The sequence below is a fragment of the Macaca fascicularis genome, chromosome 8, assembly GCF_037993035.2.
Source record: "Macaca fascicularis isolate 582-1 chromosome 8, T2T-MFA8v1.1".
Lineage (NCBI taxonomy): Eukaryota > Metazoa > Chordata > Mammalia > Primates > Cercopithecidae > Macaca > Macaca fascicularis.
Genome location: NC_088382.1, coordinates 40,867,378 through 40,891,318, shown reverse-complemented (window position 1 = coordinate 40,891,318; position 23,941 = coordinate 40,867,378). Strand labels below are relative to the sequence as shown.

At 47.1% G+C, this 23,941-nt stretch overlaps 1 long non-coding RNA gene across 1 annotated transcript in view; it reads left to right on the top strand.

The window, feature by feature from the left end:
- The first annotated feature begins 392 nt into the window (after positions 1–392).
- LOC102127810 (uncharacterized) overlaps positions 393–23,941 on the top strand; it is a 53,862-nt gene continuing 30,313 nt past the window's right edge. The window contains exon 1 of the long non-coding RNA XR_006700335.3: positions 393–716. This is a non-coding gene — a long non-coding RNA (uncharacterized lncRNA). The remainder of the gene's footprint in view (positions 717–23,941) is intronic.

Sequence of the window (23,941 nt, the reverse complement as noted above, 5' to 3'; positions counted from 1 at the left end):
GGAGGGCAGTAGTAATAACAGTGATTATTTGGAGGTTATGGCTTGTTGAGGCTGCCATTAAAGAGAAAACAGCTCGCCCCGAAGGGTAACTGAGGCCACTTCCAGGAACTGAGAGCAGCGGACCCTCCTCTCTGACTGCAGGGAGAGGTGGTATGCGGGAAGGACACAAAACACAAGGGGTTTGGTCTAGGACTCTCCTGTCCTTTGATTTCCTAGGTATAGGGGAACCCCCAGAAGCCCCGTCCCCCTAGTTGCTTCCTCTGATCTGTGAATTCTGGCTTCTCTAACATTTCTGATATGATGATTCAGGAAAAAAGTGGACTTGTCAGAGAGAGGAAGGGAAGATAAAAATAAAATCAAGTTAGCCAGGCCTATGAGTTCCTCTCATCTTAGTCATCCCCCGCTGCCCTTCCCCATGAACATCCACAATCTTAAAAATCCCACAGCCCTGCGCAGAGTGGGAGCCAGACTTTGGGGTCCAGGTCAAGGCCAGAGGGTGAAGGGGACATGATTCAGCCCTGTGGGCCTGCGGACGGACGGGGGGAGTGGGGGGCCCTGCAGGCCCCCCCGCCGCCGAGGACGCAGGGCTGTGGGCTATGAGTCCTGCCTCACCCTGCAGCCTGCACCGCCTCTGCTTCTCCAAGCGGGAGCCGCCGAGTGATTGATGGGCCCCAGCTTGAATGGAAAGTCCAGATTCCAGCAACACAGCTTAAGAGGTAGGAGGAGAAAGACGTCTAACATCTGCAACAAAATTAAAAATTAAATAAATAAAATTTGTTAGTTTACAAAATAGAACTGTTACTTGTTACTCAGGGTATTAACAATCTCCTTTTTTGATTAAAATTTTTTTTAATTTTTAATTTTTTTTGGTAACGCCCGTGAAAGACGTTTGTTTCAGTTGCCAACATTTCTGCAGAACTAATGTGGGTGGATTGTGACAGATATAATTTCTCCATCCTACAGTTTCATCAACTTGAGTTCTGTTAAACTATACCCGCTGGGCTTAGCTCCTTTTAAAGTTTCCGCTTTGACAGGTAGATTTATTAGTCTTGAAATTTGTACAAATCAGATGTCACTCGTGGCAACTTGTCAAAATGTCAGTCTGGCGAGGCGGCATGAAAGGCTTTCTGGAGAGAAAGACAGACGTAAGGCAGGCTTTAAAGAACTCCAGCACGAGCTGCGGGAAGGAGTGGGAAGGATTGCAGCCCCTTGATCCTCGAGGCTTTACTTTATTAAATATCTCAAGCTGTACAGGGGGACAGGCCTTTGGATCCCGGGTCTCTGAGACATCAAGTCTGACAGCTCCCAAATGATGGCTTCTGTCGATTGCAGCGTCTAGTTTCTCTCCTTGTAATGCTCATTTAGTGGCAGAAGGCAAGGGGGGCTCTTGTGGTTGTGCAGGCAGGGAGAGCAAATCCAGATCTTTTGGTTTCAAAAAACACTGGGTGGGTCTATGGGGGTGGATGGGTACTCCTGGGCTCCCTTGGCCAGAAGGAGGGGGCACCTTTCAGCCCCGAAATGCAAACTCTTTGTTCCCTTGGAGAGAAAAAGCAGCCGGGAGGTGGGGAGGGAGGGAGAAATGCTCTCAGGTGCAGGCCATAGAAGCCACAGTCCTAAGACAGTCCCAGTACACCTGGGGCTCGCTTTACTGGCCTGTGGGCTTCCCGAACTTTTCCGGCTTCCCCATTCCCCAGCCATCAGTGAGCCTACGATTTGGTAAGCTCCATAATTATCTTAGTTTGACACACAGCAGGAAATGTTACTAATAGTCAGAAAATTATCTGAATTTCTCCCCTGGGGTGGGGAGTGCAGGAAAAAGACCCCAACCAGGGCCCCAGATAGAGATTTCTGCAGGTGGCAGACTGCAAGCATCCCGGTGGCACGGGTGTTTAGTACTGAGAAGATACCCTCTTGGGAGGCGGGGATCGTACTGCAGACCTGGAGACACAGTGATGGCTGGGGAAGCTTGCACTAGCTTATTGCGGTGGTCTCTGCTCATCTATCTGTGTGGCTACCCAGGGATGCTGGAAGACGCCAAGTAAAGCTGTGAGGCTCAATATTCCTACAACCTCACTCTCCCACTCCCCAAGAAATTCTGGGGGCATAATACTGTTTGTGTCCTGTGTGGAGGACGCGGACGCTGGACGACGGTGGTGTGCCCCGATGTGAATGCTAAGGGCCCCTGACCTGTAGTTCAGTCCTCCCTGCCTCTTTCTCAAGACGTATTGGGAGCCACTGCTGACCTCAGTGCCCACGGCCACCCATGCTGGTCCGTCTGCCTGTGCGATGTGGGGTCTCAGCATCAGGATGAGGCAGGATTTGATTTGAGAAGTGAGGAGCTCGCTGTCTCCAACCCCACCCCCTTCCTCCTTTATTCCAGTCCCTTTTCTTCCTAGGTTTCCAGAAACTCCTGCTCAAATACAAATACCTCTTGGAAGGGTGACGCTCCTTCCTTCCCGGGGATTAGGTGACACCCTGCTGAAAGCAAGAGAAGTATTTTGTAGGAAGGAACCAGGGCTGTGACCAGGCAGGCGGGGCAGGAGGCCCCAGGGAACCTGGCTCACCTCCTGCTGTTCCAAGAGCCCTGCGTGCCGGCACCTCCTCCCCCTGTCCCCAGAGCCAGGCTCTCCATAGAGGCAGGAGGGACTGCAGAGGGCAGGGGTGGCGGAAGGACCCTGAGGGCTCTGCAGTGAAGGGAAGGGACTTCCACATAGACCCCTTCTCCTGTCCCCCAAGAACACAAGTGCTTGGGGTTTGTGGGTGGCTGAGTCATTTTCCGCCAGCAGCCTGGAGTCTTAGGCGTGAAGCGGGGGATTTTCTTCTCCCTGGGCCAGGGAGGGTGCTCTGTTGGCATTCTTCCCAAGAGGAGAGGAATTGAGTCTGCTGTTTATGCTCCTGTTTGAGGCCTAGAGTGGGGAGCAAGTCTACTGACTTTGAAAGTGCGTGAGATGATCCCAGGTGGGGCATCCCAGACATTAAGAGGCATGCTAAGGAGAATGGTCACAACGGTCTAATCACAGCGGCAATTATCCTAATAACCCTCAGGATGGAGATCTTGCCTTTCAAAGGGCTCCAAGAGCTTCCAGACTGGTGATCTCACATGATCCCAGCCTACTTCTGGCAGAGAGATCCAGTGGGACAGGCTGTATTAGCCTGTGGGGAAACTGAGGTGCTGAGCTCAGGCCTTTCACTTGGTCCCCTTTATTTTGCTCTGTGAGTCCGGGAAAAATGAATACTCTTTTTTGCCATCACTGGATTATTTTCAGTTGCCATCCTGTCCCTGAGAACAAAGCGCACACACACACACACACACACACACACACAGACACACACATATAGATGCATACAAAGACACACAAACACACACCTATGCACATAGACATCAACACACACAACAGAAACACATATACACAGATATAAACAGACACAAAGACACACACGTGCACTCACAGACACAGACACGAACACACAGACACACACACGCAGACATAAACACAGACACACACACACAGACGTAAACACACAGACACACACGCATAGACAGACACATGCAGACATAAACACACACAGACATACACACATGCACACACAGACACAAACACACACATGCACACAGACACACAGACATAAACACACAGACACACACATGTATGCACGCACAGACACACAGAGATTGTGCACACACAGACACAGACACACAGATACACACACAGACACACACACACATATAGACAGATACACAGATGCACACAGGCACAAGGACACACAAACACACACAGACACACACACACACACGCACATACAGACACGTATACACACACAAACACACATACAGACACACACAGACACAGGCACACACATGTATACACATGTGTGCAGATGCAGTCACAGGCGCACATCTGCAGCTTCCAGCCCCCAAATTGGCCCCTGCTGAAAAGCACTGCCTAGGCGCTGCACAGCCCAGCCGTGGGCTCAGTCCTGCCTCTCCTGTCCCCATGAGCTGGGCACCATGCGTGGAGCTCTTCGAAAGGCAGCAGGGAGCCGGCGGATCTGGGAAGCACGTCCCAGGGGAGGACTTTCTTGAAGAGAAGTTGCTCTGTGCCATGGTGTGGGGTGACTGACTTTAATGTGGGGGAAGGGCAAGGAACCTTTTGCCTGTCCCTCCTCTTAAGATAGCGTTGCCTCCCCATATGCACCACACTCTGGGGTTACTTTCCAAGGGAGAGAATGGGGCCCTGAAAGGCTAAAATCAGAGCAGAAACGGGTGCTCATGGCTAGCTGGAGTCCTGTGATTCTGTTTCCTGAATGTGTCTCTGCTTAGGAATTTCAGGGCGGCCAGCAGGGAGAGGGAAAGCGGGGTGGGGGGAGTGGGGGGTGAAAGGCAGGGAAGAAGAAGGAGGAGAAGAAAAAACCCATCAGCCCGTCTGGCATGAGTTCAGAAAACTCTCCAACTCACACATCTGGTTCTTATATTTCAAAGTTAATTAGTCATATTGAGGCTGTCTGAAGATAAATTTATCATCCAGAAAAAACACAAACAGTTTGAAAAATGAAAGGAAGTGAGGTGACATGGCTTGACGTTTAAATAAATCATTTTAACATGATTAAAAAACTTGTCCTGTCTGACACCCAGTACTTGGGTACTTTGTAAAGACTTTTTTTTGACAAAGACAAGTCCCTGTTTGGTATATAAAAGCCCTTGCCATTCAATTACTCAGAATAATCTTTGGTCAATTACATCCCTGAATGACTACCGGGGCGTACAGCTCACAGCCGGTCCCATTATCTGGGGGTGGTGGCAGGGGCTTGGGGTAGTCAGTGATTATCCTGGGGGAAAAGAAACACTGCTGTAAAACATCCAGAGGTTTGGGCAATTGGAGGGTTTTTCTGAGAGAGAAGTGAGCATCAAATACATTCCTAATCTTGCCCTCCCTGGATAAAGGTTGCTTAAGCAGGAAATCCACCCATGGCCCAAAGAGGAAAGATCCTCTTTAAATGCCTGGGCACATACTTCCAAGAACCAGATGTGGCCTGTTCCTTACACCTCCCCGGGCTTAGATGACAGCTTGAACTCTGCGACTGATGGAATTGTGAGTCAGGGCTCTCTCTGGCCTGGCTGTAGTGGGAAGTGGCCAGATGGGGGTGGTAAAAATGTAAATAGTGGTGAGTTCTGATGTGTTCGTTTGTTCTAGGAGCAGATGGGAATGACCTGGAATCTAACACTCTACAGTTCAGACACACCACTGTCCACTTGTTCCTCCCTCCCTGCCACTGGCTCTGCCAGCGTACCTTGTGTACTTTGCAAAGGTCACTGGCTCCTGTTTTATGTAATGACTGACAGGCGATCCTGCCCAGCTCAGCAATGTGAACAGACACCTTGCTTGGTGCCGGTGGTGAATGCGGTTGTTTCTGGATTTCATGGAAGAGGCTGGGGCATTCCAGGGCTTTCCCCAATTGTGCCGAAAATAAATTGACTCTTGGGAGGTTTCTGTGTGCCTCTGGTCTGTGCTTTAGTCGTGTTCTTTATGCAGGACAGGAGTGATATAATCCAACATGAACGTTTTCTCCTATTAGCAATTTGGTCTCATCAGTTTTGTTAATGGGATAACAAGAGGTGCCAGTTATGGTGCAAAAGTCCCATCATGTTGGTAATTTTCACTGTAACGTGTTAACAATCTGTCAGTGTTTGTTTCCAGCAATTCTGGCAACAGTCTGCTTACATCAGGGGCTCCAATTTTCTCTCCATGCCACCAGGCTGTTCTCCCTTTCCCTGGCGAGGTAGCCTCCCCTACTTCGATCTGTCTCTGTCCATCCGGTTGTGCCCTTGTTTCTCTGTCTCCTGTGTTTCTCTCTGTCACCTCCCAGCCCTCTGATAACCTACTGCGGTGCTTGTATTGGAGGGAAACACCGTTCGGGAGCAGCTTGCGGTGATAGAATTCCAGAGCTGGAAGCTTGCAACTCTCTTCGCCCCACTTCCCTCATTTACCACTTGGAGAAATGAGAGCCAGAGAGAAGTGACTTGCCTAAGGTGTCGCTGTCAGTTAGGTGCAAGGTTGGGACTGGGACCCTGGTTTCATGATTTAAAATCCATTGCACCTTCTTCTGTACGTACAACGGCACATGGAAAAATCAGGCGGTTCTCGAAACCAACTTTCTTACCTATGGGAAAACACATCCTGGTGAAGTGAAGGTCATGGAGGGCACCGAGTCTCCTTCCTGGAGTGAATAGGGCCTTTCTCAGCATAATAAGGAGGGGCCCTCAAACCAGGTGGTTTTCTGGGGTGAGTCATTCCACCAGCTGTGATGCCTTGGGCTCAGGGTCCCTGCTCTGGAATCAAGAAGGGAGTGCTTCCTTAGTGAATCATGGCTGGCAGTGGCTTGCATACAGCTTTAGCCTCAGCCATGGTCACCAGCTGTCCAGCACAGAAGCCCTGGACATAAATAGCCTTTCCTGTGCAAGATGAGACACTCCTGCCTGCCTCCAGGTCCCAGACCCCTGCTGCAGCTCTAGGAGACCTTCACCTTGCCCTTGTGCATTTGCTCGAGTGGCCGAGATTCATTTCTTCTGGAAGCATTTGTTTCCGCAGCTGCCGTCCTGAGGCTTGGAGGCTGAGAAGAGCAGAGGCACCACCCTGTCACATGGAGATGCCAGATATCAAGTCAGATGGATGAGGGTTTGGAATCTTAGCTCTGCAACTTTGTGGTTGCAGGAACCTCCTAGATGCAGACACTGTCGGTCTCTGTGTCTTGTAAAATGGGGATTTATAATATCATAGTTTGCTTATAGGTCTGTAGTGGGAAATATAGAATGTGTTTAAGTCCCCACAATGCTCTAAGGCATGTAGTAGGTCTTCCATAAAGCAAAAATTCAGCCCCTCACTCACTGTATGGGCTAGGAGATGCAGAGACTTCCCAGGACCACCTCTTAAATTTCTTTCATAGCCAGTGTCAAGTTCACAGTGTGGGGTGATGGCTGGCTACGCAGTGATGGCCTGTGTGGTGTGGGGGCAGCAAGTGGGCTGTTGGGAGAAGTGTTCTAGTAGAGGATCAAGGAGAATGTCTAAGGCAGAGAGACTTAGAGCATCAATTAACATCTGTTGAGTGGAAGGAGAGAACGGCTGGCCACCAAGTCACCAGCGAAGTGCATGTTTAGAAGAATGAATATGCAGATTTCTGTGGCTGGAAAAAAAAAAAGGAAAGAAAAACACTTTGACTTGGGTGCTGGTGAGAGCTACTAGGCTAGTGCACGTTCTCTCTGTCAAAACCTCCCCACTAATTGTCCAAAGCTTCCCTGATTGCTTGTAATGAAACCGCCAGCCGACTCTGAAATCTCAAAACCGTCTCATCATGCCCTGTTGAATAATAAACATTGCTCACAGGGGCAGACGAGTTGGTCATGTCAGCCTGGGAAGAGGCCTGGTGCTCCTCAGAGAGGTGGTTTCCTGGCTCTGTCCCAGGCACCTGGCGGGGCTGCAGGAGAGCAGGTACCGGGGCTGGCCCAGCCTTCTCCAGTTGTCCTTAAGGCACCTTGGCTATGATGAGTTCTGCCTGCCTCTCTGTTTGTCTGGTGCTTCCTTTAGAGTTGAGAGATGTGGGGGGTGTGTGTGTCTGTGTGTGGCTCTATGCGTGTGTGTCTGTGTGTCTCTCTGTGTGTGTCCATGTGTGTCTGTGTGTGTCTCTGTGTGTGTTTGTGTGTGTGTCCGTCTCTGTGTGCATGTGTGTCTGTGTATGCCTGTGTGTGTGTGTGTGTGTGTGTGTGTGTGTGTGTGTGTACATTTCCCAAACCCTCCCTTGTAATCCAGGTCTCTACTTAGAAAATGAGAGGCTTGGAGTGGGATACCAGGTGAGTCATTTAGCCCCCTTGGGTCTTGGTTTCTCTTTTATTTATTTTAGAAACAGGGTCTCTCTGTGTTGCTCAGGCTGCAGTGCAGCAACATGATCGTAACTCACTCACTGCAGCCTCAGACTTCTGGGCTCAAGTGATTCTCCTGCCTCAGCCTCTTGCAAAGCTAGGACTACAGGTGTGCAGCAATATGCCTGGCTGATTTTTTAAAAAAAAATTGTGTAGAGATAGGGTCTCATTTTGTTGCCCAGGTTGGTCTCGAACTCCTGGCCTCAAGAGATCCTCCTGCCTCGGCTCCCAAAGTGCTGGGACTAGAGGTGTGAGCCTGGCCTTGGGTACCCTGGTTGCTATCTGTAGCTGTCCACATGACCCGCGTATGTTCGTTCGGCACATCCACCTCATGCCTTTGGAGAGGTTTCTGGACCACACAGTCTGTGATACTGCTCTCTCATTATTCTGCATTTTTTTTTCTTTTCTTTTTGAGATGCGGTCTCACTTTGTCACCCAGGCTGGAGTTTAGTGGTGCAATCATAGCTCATTGAAGCCTCGAACTCCCAGGCTCAAGGAGTGCTAGGAAATAGCACTCAGCCTCCCAAAGTGCTAGGATTACAGGCGTGAGCCACAACTACCCCGCCTTTTTTCCCCCTAACATTTATTAGGATCATAACTATCTTGCTGTTTGTGTGTTTTGTCTCTGGAGATTGTACTCAAGGTGAGGGAAGGGCCTTTCACATCCTGTTCCCCTCTGTGTTCCAGTGTTGGAACAGCTCAATGCCGAGGCCACAGGTGCTCGCTCAAGGCTACCTGTTGACGGAATGAGGAAACCTGCGAAAAGAGTGGCCGTTAATGACTTCCTCTACTTGCCTCATAGGGTTTTTGCAAGGGTCAAATGACAGCAGCTGTGAAAGTAATTTGAAAAAGTGAAAAGAAATATGCCAAGTGCAAGCTATTAACATTACTCTCCTGTGGGCGGCAGAGGACGTGCCTTTGCCAAAATGTCTCAGTAGCCTTGAGGTGGGCCTGGCAGAAACTGGAAATCTTCCAGATATCTCGCTGCCACCGACTTACACAGGGGTCTTCAAAGAAAGACACGTGGTTGCAGAACAATTCAGCTTCATTTTGCTCACATTTACGGGGGGCCTGCTCCGTGTGATGGCTGCCAGGAGGCAGGAGAGCGAAGGTGTATCCTGCGGCCTTGGTCCTCAGGCAACTCACAATCCAGGAGGCAAGGCCGACTTGCAAACTGATACATTTTAGTACGAGGACACCTGTAACAGGATAGGCAAGGGTAGGTACTGAGAGGAAGGAATGTGAAGGATGGGGAGATGACAGCAAGATTACTTGAAAGGTGAACGCCCGCCTTCTTGGTGGAGAAGTTTCCTAGAAACCTGTTTGTCTTTTCATTGTTGACTGTCCTCCTCCAAACTGCTACAGTTGAATTTTTTTTTTTTCTTAGAGATAGGGTCTCACTGTGTTGCCCAGGCTGCAGTGCAGAGATGCAATCATAACTCAGTGCAGTCTCTAACTCCTGGGCTCAAGCAATCCTCCTGCCTTAGCCCCACAAGTAGCTGGGACCACATGCGTGCACCACCACACCCACCTAATTTTTGTGTGTATGTGTATATATATATATATATATATATTTTTTTTTTTTTTGTAGAGATGAGGTCTTACCATGTTGCCCAGGCTTGTCTCAAACTCCTGGCTTCAGGTGATCCTTCTGCCTTGCCCTCTCAAAGCACTAGGATTATAGGCGGGAGCCACGGCGGCTGGCTCTGCAGATGACTATTTAGACAATTCCCTGATCGCACCCCACATGAAATCTTACTAACACATCTATCCCATGTATCTGCTATGTTCCATGGTCCCTTCAAGGCTCACAAATCATTGCAATAGCTAAGATTTTTAAAAATCCCCCAAGAACCAGCTTTCGCCCTGTTGGTGTGCTACCGCCCCTGTTGTGAATGCAGGCAAGTACCACGTGCTTTCTCCCCTCTTCACCAATTCTGCGGACCTCAGACAACTTCTCCTATAGGTCCTGTAGGCATGGATTCATTTTCTTCTATGACTATTACCAAATATCCAGCCCTGGGACAGATGTGGGCTAGAACTCAGGATTCTAGGGGGCTTTTCTAGGGGTCTAATGGCTTTCAGGGTGCTCCTGGCTCCCTAACCTCCTTTTCCTGCCAGGGAATTTGGGACGCTTTACCCATCATCACCTTTCCTGCCTCCCCAGGGTCCTTGTGTGGTCCTGACCGAACGTTCCCACCCCCAGCCCATCATACAGAGCTGGGGCTCCATCACCTCTTCCTGGGCTGTTGCTTCCCAAGTGCCATCTTTCCATGTCAGCAGCATGTGGAGCCCAGGCTGCCCGTGGACAATGCTTGGATGAGGACTGAGGCTGTGCTACACCACATGCTTCCTGGGTGTGGCTCGGGCTCCAGTTTGTCAGTTTCTTCAAGGCAGGGGCTACGTCTGGCCCTTTTGTCCTGCGTTCCCCTCTTTCTAAATCAGGGTTCAATAAAGACTCGCTGTTTGTTTGGCATCCTTTCTGCCTTCTCGGTAGGACTGGGTGATATGGTTTGGATGTTTGTCCCTCCAAATTTCGTGCTGAAACATAAGACCCAATATTGGAGGTGGGGCCTAGTGGGAGGTGTTTGGGTCATGGAAGCAGATATTTTGTGAATGACTTGGTGCCCTTCCCTTGGTAATGAATTAACAAAGGAGCTTGTTGTTTAAAAGAGCCTGGCGTCTCTCTTGCTCCCTGATATGGTTTGGCTCTGTGTCCCTACCCAAATCTCATCTCGAATTGTAATCCCCAATTACAATTGGGAGGTGATCAGGCCATCAGGACGGTTTTCCCCATGCTGTTCTCGTGGTAGTGAGTGAGTTCTCATTTGACCTGATGGTTTTACAAGGGACTATCCTTGCTTTACATGCTCTCTCTCACCTGCCACCATGTAAGATGTGCCTGCTTCCCCTTCTACCACGACTGTAAGTTCCCTGAGGCCTCTGCAGCCATGCAGAATGGTGAGCCAATTAAACCTCTTTCCTTTATAAATTACCCAGTCTTTGGTAATGTCTTTATAACAGTGTAAAATGGACTAATACACTCCCTCTCTCCCCATATGACACTGTGACTCTCCCTTTCCCTTCCTCCATGATTGGGAGCTTCCTGAGGCCCTCACCAGGAGCAGATGCTGGCACCATGCTTCTCCTTCTTCTTCTTCTTCTTCTTTTTTTTTGAGATGGAGTCTCATTCTGTCGTCCAGGCTGGAGTGCAATGACACAATCTCGGCTCACTGCAACTGCTACCTCCCAGGTTCAAGCGATTCTCATGCCTCAGCCTTCCAATTAGCTGGGATTATAGGCATCTGCTACCATGCCCGGCTAATTTTGAATTTTTAGTAGAGATGTTGGCCAGGCTGGTCTCAAACTCCTGACCTCAAATGATCCACCCACCTTAACCTCCCAAAGTGCTGGGATTACAGGTGTGAGCCACCGCGCCTGGCCTGCACCATGCTTCTTGTACAGTCTGTAGAACCATGAGCTAAATAAACCTCTTTTCTTTATAAATTACCCAGTCTCAGGTATTTCTTTATAGCAATGCAAAATGGACTAGCACACGAGGGAAAGCAAGAATGGTTTCCTTTGTAAATATTCTCATTAAGTACCAGGCACTGAGTGGGGGCTTAAAAGATGTGAGTTGAGTTAATGAGAAAGAGAGCAGTTCTGGTTCCTTCAGGACCCACTTGAGGGGCCACTGCGGTGGCTTGGGGCCCCGTCCTGGGGAGAAAACAGCTCCTGCCTATGGCCCTGACTGCTTAGGTGAGAGCTGCGTGCAGCTCAGCTTCTCCAGGGCATTTTTTTCTGCATGGTAGGCAACAACATGTGCTCAGAGGAAGCATCACAGTGCCACTGCCACTCTATCTTCCCACCAAAAAACTAGAAAAATGGGCATCCTTCAGCATGGTATGCAGAAGAGTCCTTACTATGGTGAGCCAGAAGGCACCTGATGAAGTGCTGGACCTGCACCTAATCACTGCCAGTTGGAAGTGACTGAGTTACATCGAGAAAAGCAATTTATATGCAATGTGGTCCAAACGACATGGTCTACTTATCAGGCCTTCATATAGAAGGCTCCACTGGCATATTGAGCAGGAAAACTTGGTTGTATATGATTGTCTTGCATATTACCAAGGAAGTGTCTCCAAAGGGGGCAGTGCTGCTTCAAAGACCTTCATACCTAGATGCATGTTATCAGCATCACTGTAGATCTGCTTTTTCTGAAGTGACCAGCTAACATAAAGTCCCCTGAACTTGTTCTCTAAGGATACTTACTACCTTTGGTCACAAAAGGCCATAGGAGAAATATGTCTCTGGTTTCAGTGCCAATAATGGTTGAATTATCCTGATTATTTAACTAGGTTTCTATCTTTTTGTTTGCTCTGATTTGTTTCATTTTATTTTATCTTGTCTTGTAGATATTTCTATAAGCCACCTATATTTTTTGTGAAAGAGAGCATAAAATAATGAAATAAGTGTTCAGGCAATGATGAATCTAAAGAGATGAGTGAGGAAAAGCAAGATAACTAATGAAACATAGCTGCAGCAACAAAACAGGAAAAATCCAATACGAGCCATAACAGAAGGTCTGTCAGGATGATAGAAGGCAATATCACAGTGCATTAGTAAAAAGACTCAATAATAAGTAGGTTTGGGTCCTGGCTCTGTCACTAACTAGCTAAATGATGGTGAAAAAAAAAAAAGAAAGAAAGAAAATAAAAGAAAAAAAAAACAGGTAGAAAAGAACCGAGTTTAACGATCTCCCATAGACACGGAGAGACAGGATGGCGCAGAGGTTCAGCAGGCGGGCTCTATAATCACACTGAGGTGAAAGCCTGTTCCTATTTATTCCCATGGAACCTTTAACAACTTATCTTTAAGGCTTGTTTTTCTTATCTGTAAAATGGAAATGAGAGTGCTGATCTTGTATGTTTATGAGAGGTTTGTGAATTTTTTTAGCTAGTCTTTTCAAGCACTCTATATGGATTCACAGAGGGGATCCTTGAGCTACAGAACAATAAAGTAATTTTCACAAAGTCCTAAAACCAATGAGTAGCAGAGCTATGACTGGAACGCATGCTGTCCACCTCCAGGTCTATGCTATTAACCACTCTTGAATATCGATGATAAATTAACTAATCACGTGTAATGCATGGAGCGCAGTGCCTGGCACATGGTAAGTCTTTAATAACTGTTAGCTCACTCAGTAAATGAAAATGCCTTATAAATCTAAATTAATTTCCAAGTCATGGAAAGATATACTATATCTCAGATATGATATTTGTTAAATAATAGCATATCTAGATAATATCTAGATAATTTATAATTTCATAGAGAAATGTTATAAAATTGATAGATGATAGAAATACAGAATGAATAAATAAAACAAGAAATTACAGAAATAATATTAATTTTAAAGTGTAACTAGCACAGCTGAGCACAAATACTTATGTATAAGAAATATTCACCATATTGTTATTTATTAAAGTTTAAAAAGTAAATGAGTTCAATATCCAAATGTAAGGAGTTGATTAAACAAAATATGGCATATCTACACACATAGACAAAAGGACTGGATTAAAATATGACAGGACTTCAACATTAGTCTTTTGGTAATATGATTTGTACCAATTTTCCTATTTCTTTCCAGTGGTCAGTTTTCCAAATTTTCTACAAGGAAAACATATTTCTATAATAATCGGAAAAAAATAAGCATTATTTTCAATTGAAATAAATTTTAAAAAGTGAGTTGAATGAGTTGAATTGGAGAATATTTTTTGTTTCTGTTTGCACTCTCTAAAAAGTATTCACTCAAGCTTGACATCTTGGAACTTCACTTTGAGAATCTATTGGCTCCAAGATTTGAATCCATGACAGATCTTCTGAGCTCACCTGCTCACCTGTTCTCAGGAGCTGAGCAAGACACCTGCCAGGGGTCACGTTCTGTGAAGAGGTTGGTTTACTCCTGGAGGCAGAGTCATTGCCAAATTTTAGTTCTGTTGGGAAACCAATTGCATTAAAAAAAAAAAAAAAATAGGGCCTTTAGGTGCTGTGTTGGGTGCTGTTGACAATGCTCCTTTTTGGAGCCTTTCCCTAGAGCAGTCTCTGATTAGGTTGGCTTAGCAGAGGCATCTAGACATTCTGTTTTGTAAATTACTGGAGAAATTATATCCCTGTCATATTTGAACACTCTGAAATAGGAAAGAATTACTTTATTGGGCGTTCCCCCTCCCTCCTCCTAAATGTTTGAAGCTAACAAAATGTTTTCAAGCAATTTCTTGCCACTAGATTTCATGAAACTTACTTCAAGTGTCTTTCCAGAACCTTTCATAGAAAAGTAATTGTGTAATTAGCTATAAATTAGTAAAAATTATGCTAATTACTTCCAGGTGTGACATATTTTGTGCTTAAAAACAAGTAAGAGAAATAAAGGGGCTGTCAGCGTGGTTCCCAAGTGAAGGTGAGCCCAGGTAACTTGACAGGCTGATGTGCGTATTTACTTAATATATTTTTTAAAAAATTATATAATTTCTGAATAAGTACAAACAGACCAGGGAACAAAAGTACAACAGCCAAAACCCGGAGTGGTTCTTTTTGTGTGTGTGCTTAATTAAAAGAAATGTATGCAGGAACTTTGTCACTACTTTTCTTTTCAAACTTGCAGTTGGGGGACCTGGGGGTGGCGGGAAGGGAGAATGTTAGTGTCATGTGTGTGTGTGTGGAGGGGGTCTTAGGGCTTCACAGCTCTGTAAGTCAGAAGAGTTCCTTTGGCCCTCCCTCTGGGGAGTCACCCTCTCTGCACACAGTCCTCACCCTTGCAGTTGTTGTTAAGGTTTTGTGGACCATGGCCCAGAAATGGCACTGCCATGTGCTGTCTTGAGTGTTTCATTTGCACACAGCGCTTTGCTAAGACAGTACTTGATTGCACCACCCGTTCCTGTGTGCTCTGCACCACAGTCCCTTGAAGCATGTAAAGCTGCTATTATAACCATCATAGTGTACATGAAAGTCAGAAGGACTGTGTTCTCCCGGGGTGGGGCAAAGAGGGAAGGAAGGAGAAAATGGAGTCTGCGCCCTCCTTCCCTCTCTCTCTCTTTTATGCTTTTCCTTCCTCCCTCTCTCCCTTCCTTCCTTCTTTCCTTCCTTCCTTCCTTCCTTCCTTCCTTCCTTCCTTCCTTCCTTCCTTCCTTCCTTCCTCCCTTTCTTCCTCCTTCCCTCCCTTTCTTCCTTCCTTCCTCCTTCCCTCTCTTCCTTCCTTTCTTCTTCTTTTCCTTCCTTCTTTCATTCATTCCTTTGTTCATTTGTTCCTTCCTTTTCTTCTTTCCTTCCTCCCTCGCTTCCTCCCTTTCTCCTTCCTTCCTTCCTTCCTCCCTCCCTTCCTCCCTCTCTCCCTCCCTCCCTCCATCTCTCCCACCCTTTCTTTCTTCTTGCCTCTCTCCTACCTTCTCTCCCTTCCTCCCTCCCTTGATTCCCTCCCTCCCTCCCTCCCTTCCTTCCTTTCTTCCTTCCTTCCTCCTTTCCTCTCTCCCTTCTTCTCTTCTTTTCTTTCCTTCTTTCATTCATTCCTTCCTTCATTCATTTGTTCCTTCCTTCCCTTCCTTCTTTCCTTCCTCCCTCGATCCCTCCCTTTCTCTTTTCTTCCTCTCTCCCTCCCTTCCTTCCTTCCTCCCTCCCTCTCTCCCTCCCTCCATCTCTCCCTCTTTTCTTTCCTTTCTTCTTGCCTCTCTCCTACCTTCTCTCCCTTCCTCCCTCCCTTCCTTCCCTCCTTCTTTCCTTCCTTCCTTCCTCCCTCCCTCCCTCCCTCTTTCCCTCCTACCTTCCCTCCCTTCCTCCCTCCCTCCTGTCCTTCCTTCCTTCCTTCCTACCTTTCTTCCTCCCTCCCTCCCTTTCTTCCTTCCTTCCTCCCTCCCTCCCTTTCTTCCTTCCTTCCTCCTTCCCTCTCTTCCTTCCTTTCTTCTTCTTTTCCTTCCTTCTTTCATTCGTTCCTTCCTTTGTTCATTTATTCCTTCCTTCCCTTCCTTCTTTCCTTCCTCCCTCGCTCCCTCCCTTTCTCTTTCCTTCCTTCCTTCTTTCCTCCCTTTCTTCCTCCCTCCCTCCCTTTCTTGCTTCCATCCTCCCTCCCTCCCTTCCTTCCTCCCTCCTTCCCTCTCTCCCTTCCTTTGTTCTTCTTTTCCTTCCTTCTTTCATTCGTTCCTTCCTTTGTTCATTTATTCCTTCCTTCCCTTCCTGCCTCGCTCCCTCCCTTTCTCCTTCCTTCCTTCCTTCCTTCTTCCCTTCCTCCCTCTCTCCCTCCCTCCCTCCCTCCCTCCCTCCCTCCCTCCATCTCTCCCTCTCTTCCTTCCTTTCTTCTTGCCTCTTTCCTACCTTCTCTCCCTTCCTCCCTCCCTTGATTCCCTCCCTCCCTCCCTCCCTTCCTTTCTTCCTTCCTTCCTCCCTTCCTCCTTTCCTCTCTCCCTTCTTCTCTTCTTTCCTTCTTTCATTCGTTCCTTCTTTCGTTCATTTGTTCCTTCCTTCCCTTCCTTCTTTCCTTCCTCCCTCGCTCCCTCCCTTTCTCTTTTCTTCCTCCCTCCCTTCCTTCCTTCCGTCCTTCCTTCCTTCCTTCCTTCCTTCCTTCCTTCCTTCCTTCCTTCCCTCCTCCCTCCCTCCCTTCCTTCCTTCTTCCCTTTCTCCCTTTTAAATTCACCTGACAGCAATTGATGCCATCTGCACCCTTGAGCAAGGATGTCAGGTGTAAGCCCATCACTCAGCCTATGTGTAGGCCAACCATGCTGGGTCATGTGGTAGGTGCTGGGTAGACAAAGACCCATATCACTGTCAAGATCACCGGTAGTGGGGATCCACATGAAGAAATAATCTAATGGAGTATGAGCAGTATTCTAATCACAGTGATCCGGGTCTTTATAGATAAGGACATAGGCACACAGAAGTTAAGTAACCAGGATTCTCTTTGTGATTTTTGTATTTAAAAAAAAGACTGAGTCTTGGTCTAGTCTTTTGCCCTCCACAAAAGCCATGCCTAGATGGCTAAATAATACTGTAGTGGAGATAAGGGCTCTACAAGCCCAAATAAGAGGGAAATCACTATACTTGAGAAAGGTGCATGGGTTTAGAATCAGATGCCTGCAGCCCTGGATTCCTGATTCTCATTTCCCCAGCCAGCCTCCCAGGACTCTTGAGGATTAAATGAGACAATCTTTGTGACAAGCACCTTGCAAATTGCAATGTACCATACACATGTGGTGAGAAACCAATGAGGGGCCAGGGCAGATGTGACTAATTTGGCCACAGCTGGAGGAGCCTCCCAGGCAGGACAGCTGGAATCTGGAAAGCCAGGCAGAAGGGGCAGAGACCCAGGGTGGGTGGAGCGAGGATCTCTCACAGGCAGACCTGGCCTTTCTGCCCCCAGCCTCCCTCCTTTCGTGGGATGTGTATGTGTGTGGCCCTTGGTGTGGCTTGAGGCAGCGAATCTCGACCAGCCTCCCTGCACATGGCGAGCAGGAGCTGCTTCCTGAAGCAGGTGGCCTTTCTGCTGGGAGTTCAGCCTTGCAGTCGGTTTCTTTGGGCTTTCTCTCCCTAGGTGGAACCAGGCTTGGGGTCTATCTGTTTTCTCATTATCCGTAAGATCAAGTACAGCCACCTTGGCTGTCATGAGAAGCACCCCTGGAGGAATCCTCATATTTCTTTCTACTCCCCACATAGCACCTCTGTTTGCTCCATCTGCTCCAGCAGCCACTCTCCTGGGTGTTTCCTGCAGATAAAGTTCAGGGGTCGCCTTGGAGCCATTGCTGATGCTGCTGCCTCCATGCACAGCTGAAGTTCCACCTCCTGTCCAGGCCTTTCCTGCAGCAATTTGCCTTTATTTGAGCTCTTAGAGTCCTTATGTTTGCTAAACAGTATTATTTAGCCATCTGATCATGGCTTTTCTGGAGGGCAAAGGACTGGACCAAGACTCAGCCTTTTTTTTTTTTTTTTAAAAAACACTCCCAAGCTTTGTGTTCTAGCTTTTGCTCATCTAGTGTTGCTTTGACAGTATTTGTAGGGAGAAACAGGAGTGATTTGGACGAACTTCGTCTTTCCTCCTACATTCTTTTTAGTGGGCAGGATGGTTAAGCTTTTATCTCAAAGGCTGGCTTTCCTGAGGGTCTAGGAGGCACTGTGAGAACCACTAGACAGGGCTCAGTACTCATTACTCACAAATGAATTTCACGGTGGGACCAAAGCCCTGTCATCGCAAACCAGTGTCTGGCAGTTCCCTTGTAGGGGAGATCAGCTGCTTGACATGGGAATCTCACCCTTGGCCAGATGAGAAATTTTATATGCACGCTTTACAGGTCAACACCACCTGTTCTAACTCCTAGAAGGGAGAGTTTTAAAGAAGTCAACACATTCCCAAAATGTATTTGTTAGTGTGTCTTTGTAGATGTGGTTAAGCCAGACTGCAGCATTTGCAATGCTTAGTGCAAAGTGAAAATGTGAGTCTCTTGCTCAGAAATTATTAAGAATTTCAAGATGGTGATAAGTAGAGCATGGTTTATTTCTGAGTGTGTGTTGGGGGTATGGTGTAACTTTATAACTTGCATGCTTATAAACTGCCTCTTCTGTGCTGTGTGTGTGTCAGCTGTTGCTATCATGCTGGTATAGAAGGAATTAATTTCTTCCTCCTTTTACGCAGCACAGTTTCCAAGTTAAGTAATAATATCAACTATCTACATGTGTCTAGCACTATTCACCACACCAATGGGCAGTGGTTTACAAAATTAGTGGAAGATACGGTTCTCCCTCGAGAGATGTTTACGGTATTATAAAAGAGACAAGATGCATTCAGTTATCATTCATCACTGCCAGATTAAGAGGCTCAGAGAGGCTCAGTGATTTTCCCAAAGTCACACAGCTACTCTAGGCCCAGGGTTCTCTGGCCTTGCACATGAAACACTTAAAGAATGATAGGCCTGGTGTAGGGTGCTAGGAGATGTGGGAGGTCTGAGGAGCCAAGGCCATGGGATAATCACTGCCAGTTTGCCGGAAGGGAAGGATTCAGACTGGGGGTGCGGAGAGGATAGGGGAGGCCAGCATGGAGGGAGCACACTCTGGCCAGGGATGTGGGCAGGACTCCAGCAGGAGGGGAGCTAGAGACCAGGACTCGTTTCCATGCTCTCTCTCCTCTTTAGCCTTCACCTTTGCTCACTCCTTTCCTTCTTAAATATAGTACCTTTCTCCAGGGTCATTTCCCTCTCCATTCTAGTTCAGTGTATTTTAAACTTGGACCATAATCCACAGCAAGAAACGTATTTTCCGCTGTGGCCCAGCGCGCGCGCACACACACACACACACACACGTATATCTGAGGATACACGCGTTTTTCTTGTGTTTTTGTGTTGACTTACCTTTGCTACATGTAGTGCAATCTGTTGTTTTCTATTATGTAATTAAATATTCAGATAATGACGCCCCTAATTGAGGCACAGCTCCCCATGTGAAATCCTGCTTTAACTCCACTCTGTCATAGTTGGCAGACAGGGAGAATTTTTTTTTGTTTTTACACTCAAAACCCCATGGAACGAAGGGCTATGCCCTTCCCTGGCTTTGCCAGCCATTTGGAATTCTCTCCTTCCTTCTCTCTCTGGACACCTAAAACTCATATTCCTGGCACTCTGCTGGGATCTTAGCCCCTCCTACTGTGGGTTTAATTACATTTTTATGCATTTGCATGTTCTCTCCCCAACAAGAGGGATTACACATTCCTCACAGAGAAAACACATTCCTAGGAGGAGACACAGCAGCACACGGAAGACAGTGAGAGCTTAGCAGGCTCATTTTTCTGGCTCCTCTGAGGCTCCATCCTGTGCCTTTTCCAGAGTAGGTGCTCAACAAGTATTCATAGATTGATGGAGTCATTGCTTGAGAGCGCAGAAGGCTGTGGGAATTTTCATTGCCCTCAGCCTTGCTGGCGTCCAAGGCCTGTTGGTGGAGCTGGTGTTGGATTGTCCCCTGAGTAAGCTGTTGGAAGCCTGTTTGCTGTTCCTCATCTTGTCATGCTTCTGTGACTTAGCCTTGCCCTCCAGCCCCAGATACTTCTGGGGCTTACACCCTCTTGCCTTCTCCTGGGTGGCAAGTTGGGCTGGTGGTGAGTCTGAAGGACCCATGCAGTCTCACTCAACCTTGCCTGCCCCTCCAGCCCTGTCCACATGATGGTGAGAACGCTGGGCTCAGCATCAGAAAACCTCACTTCGTGTACCCCGAACCAGTTGAATGACTTTGGGGAAATGGCTTAGTCTCCTGGAGGCTCTTGTCTCCTCATTTGACACCTCCTGGGCTTGTTGAAAGGGTCACCTTACCTAACAGTGGAAACCCTTAGTATCGGGCAGTTTAATAATCCTCATGTACATTTCCAACTAACCTTTGTATAGCAGCAGCTTCCTCCACTTATCTTCTCACAACGGTGCGAGTTGTTTTATAATCAACCCCAATTTACTGAGGCAAGCAAGGTTTAGTTATCTACGATGACTTCCCTAATAAGTGGTGGAGTTAGAATTCCAACTCAGTTTTCTTTTTCCAAAGTCTATATTCTGATTATGATCATCATTATTTAATATAATGATACCAGCCTATTAAGTTAATGATATTTTCTCCAGCCCAGGGGTGTTTTTAGGGGAGTGAATTTCTGTTGATGTAGGGAGGGTTAATTCACAGTGGATGTGGGGAGGCAGTGGTAGGAAATTGAGGGAGAAGAGGGGAAACGGGAGGGGATGAGTGAAGGGCTGAGTTTAGGGATCATGTGAGGCTCATTGTTGAAGGATTCCTGGGTTGACTCGCTGCTGTTTCAGCACCTTGGGTCTCTGGGCAGCCATCAGATATGCCATTGGTGATTTTAACCAATGGGCCAATGAACTGGTATTACTTGGGGATTTGGAAACTGACACATAAGACTCATTTTTGGAGGGCACTTTGCACTGAGGTCATTTCCATGGCCTCACAATCTCAGACCTCCAGCCCGTGAGGGGTGGGCGACGTTCTCTGGGGAGTTTGTGAACACTTGGCAGTTTCCCTCACGTTGCCATGTTAACGCAGACAGGGAGATGGTGGTGTCAGGATTAGGATGGGAACAGCTTCCTTTGATGACCCAGTCTTTCCAATGAGAGGTGCCAATCAAAGATGACTTCAGTTGCTTTTGTCCATTTCCAATCTGGCCTTTAAAAAGTGCTTTAACATTCCTCATTGTAATGTGCCCTCCCAGAAGTCCTATGGGGTGGGTTCTAGCACAGCCCCCATTTTAGAGATGAAGAAGCTTGGGTTTCAGAGAATGCCTGACCCACACAGTGTCCTGAAGACAGATTTGGATCTACATCTGCTGGTGTCGGAGCCCACCAGGATCTCTCTATTCTCCTTCAGGTCTGCAGCTCCTGAGGAAAAGACCAGGCAAGAGTGACGTGTCAGTGGCTCAAGCAGTCCTGTGTTACCACGAAGGCCCCTGCAGAGGAACTCAAAGTCTGGGGCTGTAGGTTCATTGGGGACAGTCTATGTTGAAGCTTTTAGGGAGGACGGCCTATGTTGAAGCAATTATTTCTAACAGGCTTGCTATAAGTATCGTTAAAAGCTTTGAAAGTAGTATAGGGTCTGTAAAAGCAATCCAAGTAATTCTGAAAGTGTCCCACCCACTCTTTAGCAGTAACTATTGTTAAAGGTTCTGTGTGTCTTCTAGGCCAGTGGTCCCCAACCTTTTTGGCACCAGAGACTGGTTTTGTGGAAGGCAGTTTTTCCATGGACTCGGTTTTTCCAAGGATGGTTTTGGGATGATTCAAGCGTATTACATTTTATTGTGCACTTTATTTTCATTATTATTACATTATAATATATAATAAAATAATTATACAACTCACCATAATGTAGAATCAGTGGGAGACTTGACTTTGTTTTCCTGCAACTAGACAGTCACATCTGGGGGTGATGGGAGACAGTGACTGATTACCAGGCATTTGATACTCATAAGGAGTGTGCAACCTAGATTCCCTCGAATGCACAGTTCACAATAGGGTTTGCACTCCTATGAGAATCTAAGGCCACTGTTGATCTGACAGGAGGCGGAGCTAAGGCAGTAATTTGAGCGATGGGGAGCAGCTATAAACATAGAGGAAGCTTCGCTCACTTGCCTGCCGCTCAAGTCCTGCTGTGCAGCCCAGTTCCTAACAGGCCATGGACTGGTACTGATCCGTGGCCTGGGGGTTGGAGAACCTTGTTTTAGGCATTTTAAGTGTGATATGTTGTATATTTATGTATGTGTGTTATATATAAAATGCTTTTTTTTTTTTTTTTTCTGAGATCGAGTCTTGCTCTGTTGCCCAGGCTGGAGTGCAGTGGTGCCATCTCAGCTCACTGCAACCTCTGTCTCCTGGGTTCAAGTAATTCTCCTACCTCAGCCTCCTGAGTAGTTGGGATTACAAGCGCCCGCCACCATGCCCAGCTAATTTTTGCATTTTTAGTAGAGACTTGGTTTCACCATGTTGGTCAGGCTGGTCTCGAACTCCTGACCTCAGGTGATCTGCTTGCCTCAGCCTCCCAAAGTGCTGGGATTACAGGCATGAGCCAACCTGCTTGGCCTAAAATTCTTTTAAGTGTAAGCAGGATCACACTATACATATAATACTGAAACTTGCTTTTTCATTAAAGAACATTTTATAAACATGTATTCATGGTAGGCATATCTCATTCTTTTTAATGAATGCACAGTATTAATATTTCATTTTATGGATGAACCAGTTTAACCTCTTACCTATTGATAAACATTTAGGTTGATTCCAGCTTTGTTTTCTATTACAAATGGTGCTTCAGTGAGCATCCTTGTACAGTGGGATAAATTCACATAAATGAAATTTCTGGCATGTAGGATTTGTACCTTTAGAAGTTTGATGGATATTGCTATATTTGCTCTCCAGGTTGTCCTCATTTATGCCATCAATCTAAACATTGTGTTTTTTTGCATGTGTTCAGTAAATGCCGAGGAAGTTGGTCTTGACAGTTTATCCAATTATTAGTGTGATTCAACCACCCACTCTGTTCAGGGGTGGTTCCACCACATTCTGGGGCATGTGATTTAAATCCCTTCTCTGCCCTCACTGGCTGGGGTATTGTGGAGAGTTTGCTTGACTTACCAGAGACAAGACGTCTTAGTGGAGATTACAGTACCTCTCTTGAAGAGTAGACTTGGGGACCTAAGGAATATTTGTCAAACTTCTTGCGCAGTGCGTGGCACTGACTAGGTACTTAATATCCACTATCATCATTCCCTGAAAGAGTGGCCGGCTCCTGCCATCTGATCTTTATGAGAGAGGATGGAACAGTTTGCCAAAGGACACAGAAGGACAGCTGAGGCACAGGTCATCACTGGCCTATCTGTGTTTGTAGTGGCAGAAAAAAAACTCTTAAATTTCCTAGACTTCAATTATCTTTAGGGCGGTAACTTTATTTTCTACTTCTTTGTGTTGCTGTCAGTGCTGAGTCTGGTGTCTGGTACATAGCAGGTGCAGTTAGATGTTCAGGGTGGGAGGCAAGCAACGCTTTTGACCAGGGACCAGCTTGCTAGAAGGAGGCCCTGCGGAGGGAGAGTGTCATATTTTAGAATTCATACACATTAGGATATGTAAATTATGCATCTCGCTTTTTCCTCTTTAGAGAGTTTCAGAAAGAAGCTTCGATGGGAGTTGAGAGAAGGGAGAAACAACAACACAGCCTAGGCGTAGAAATCCCCTTTTAAAAATTGCCTTTGGGGCCGGGTCATGGAGCCAGGAGGAGGAAATATGGGTGCTGTGTAGGAAAATGTGGGTAATTGGCACTCGGGGTGGAGTGGGTGCTTGCTGATCCTGAGTGGAGCCTTGGGCTCTCTGGATGTGGTATTTTGAGCTCCCTCTCTCCTGCTGGACCTGGCGCTTCTCGTCTCTGGGGCACACTGCTTACTCCTCCGGTCTTTTCTTACTCTATTTTTGGAAATAGTGTCCTTCCTTCCCCCGCAAGAGTCACCCTCCCTGCCCTGCCTGGCCA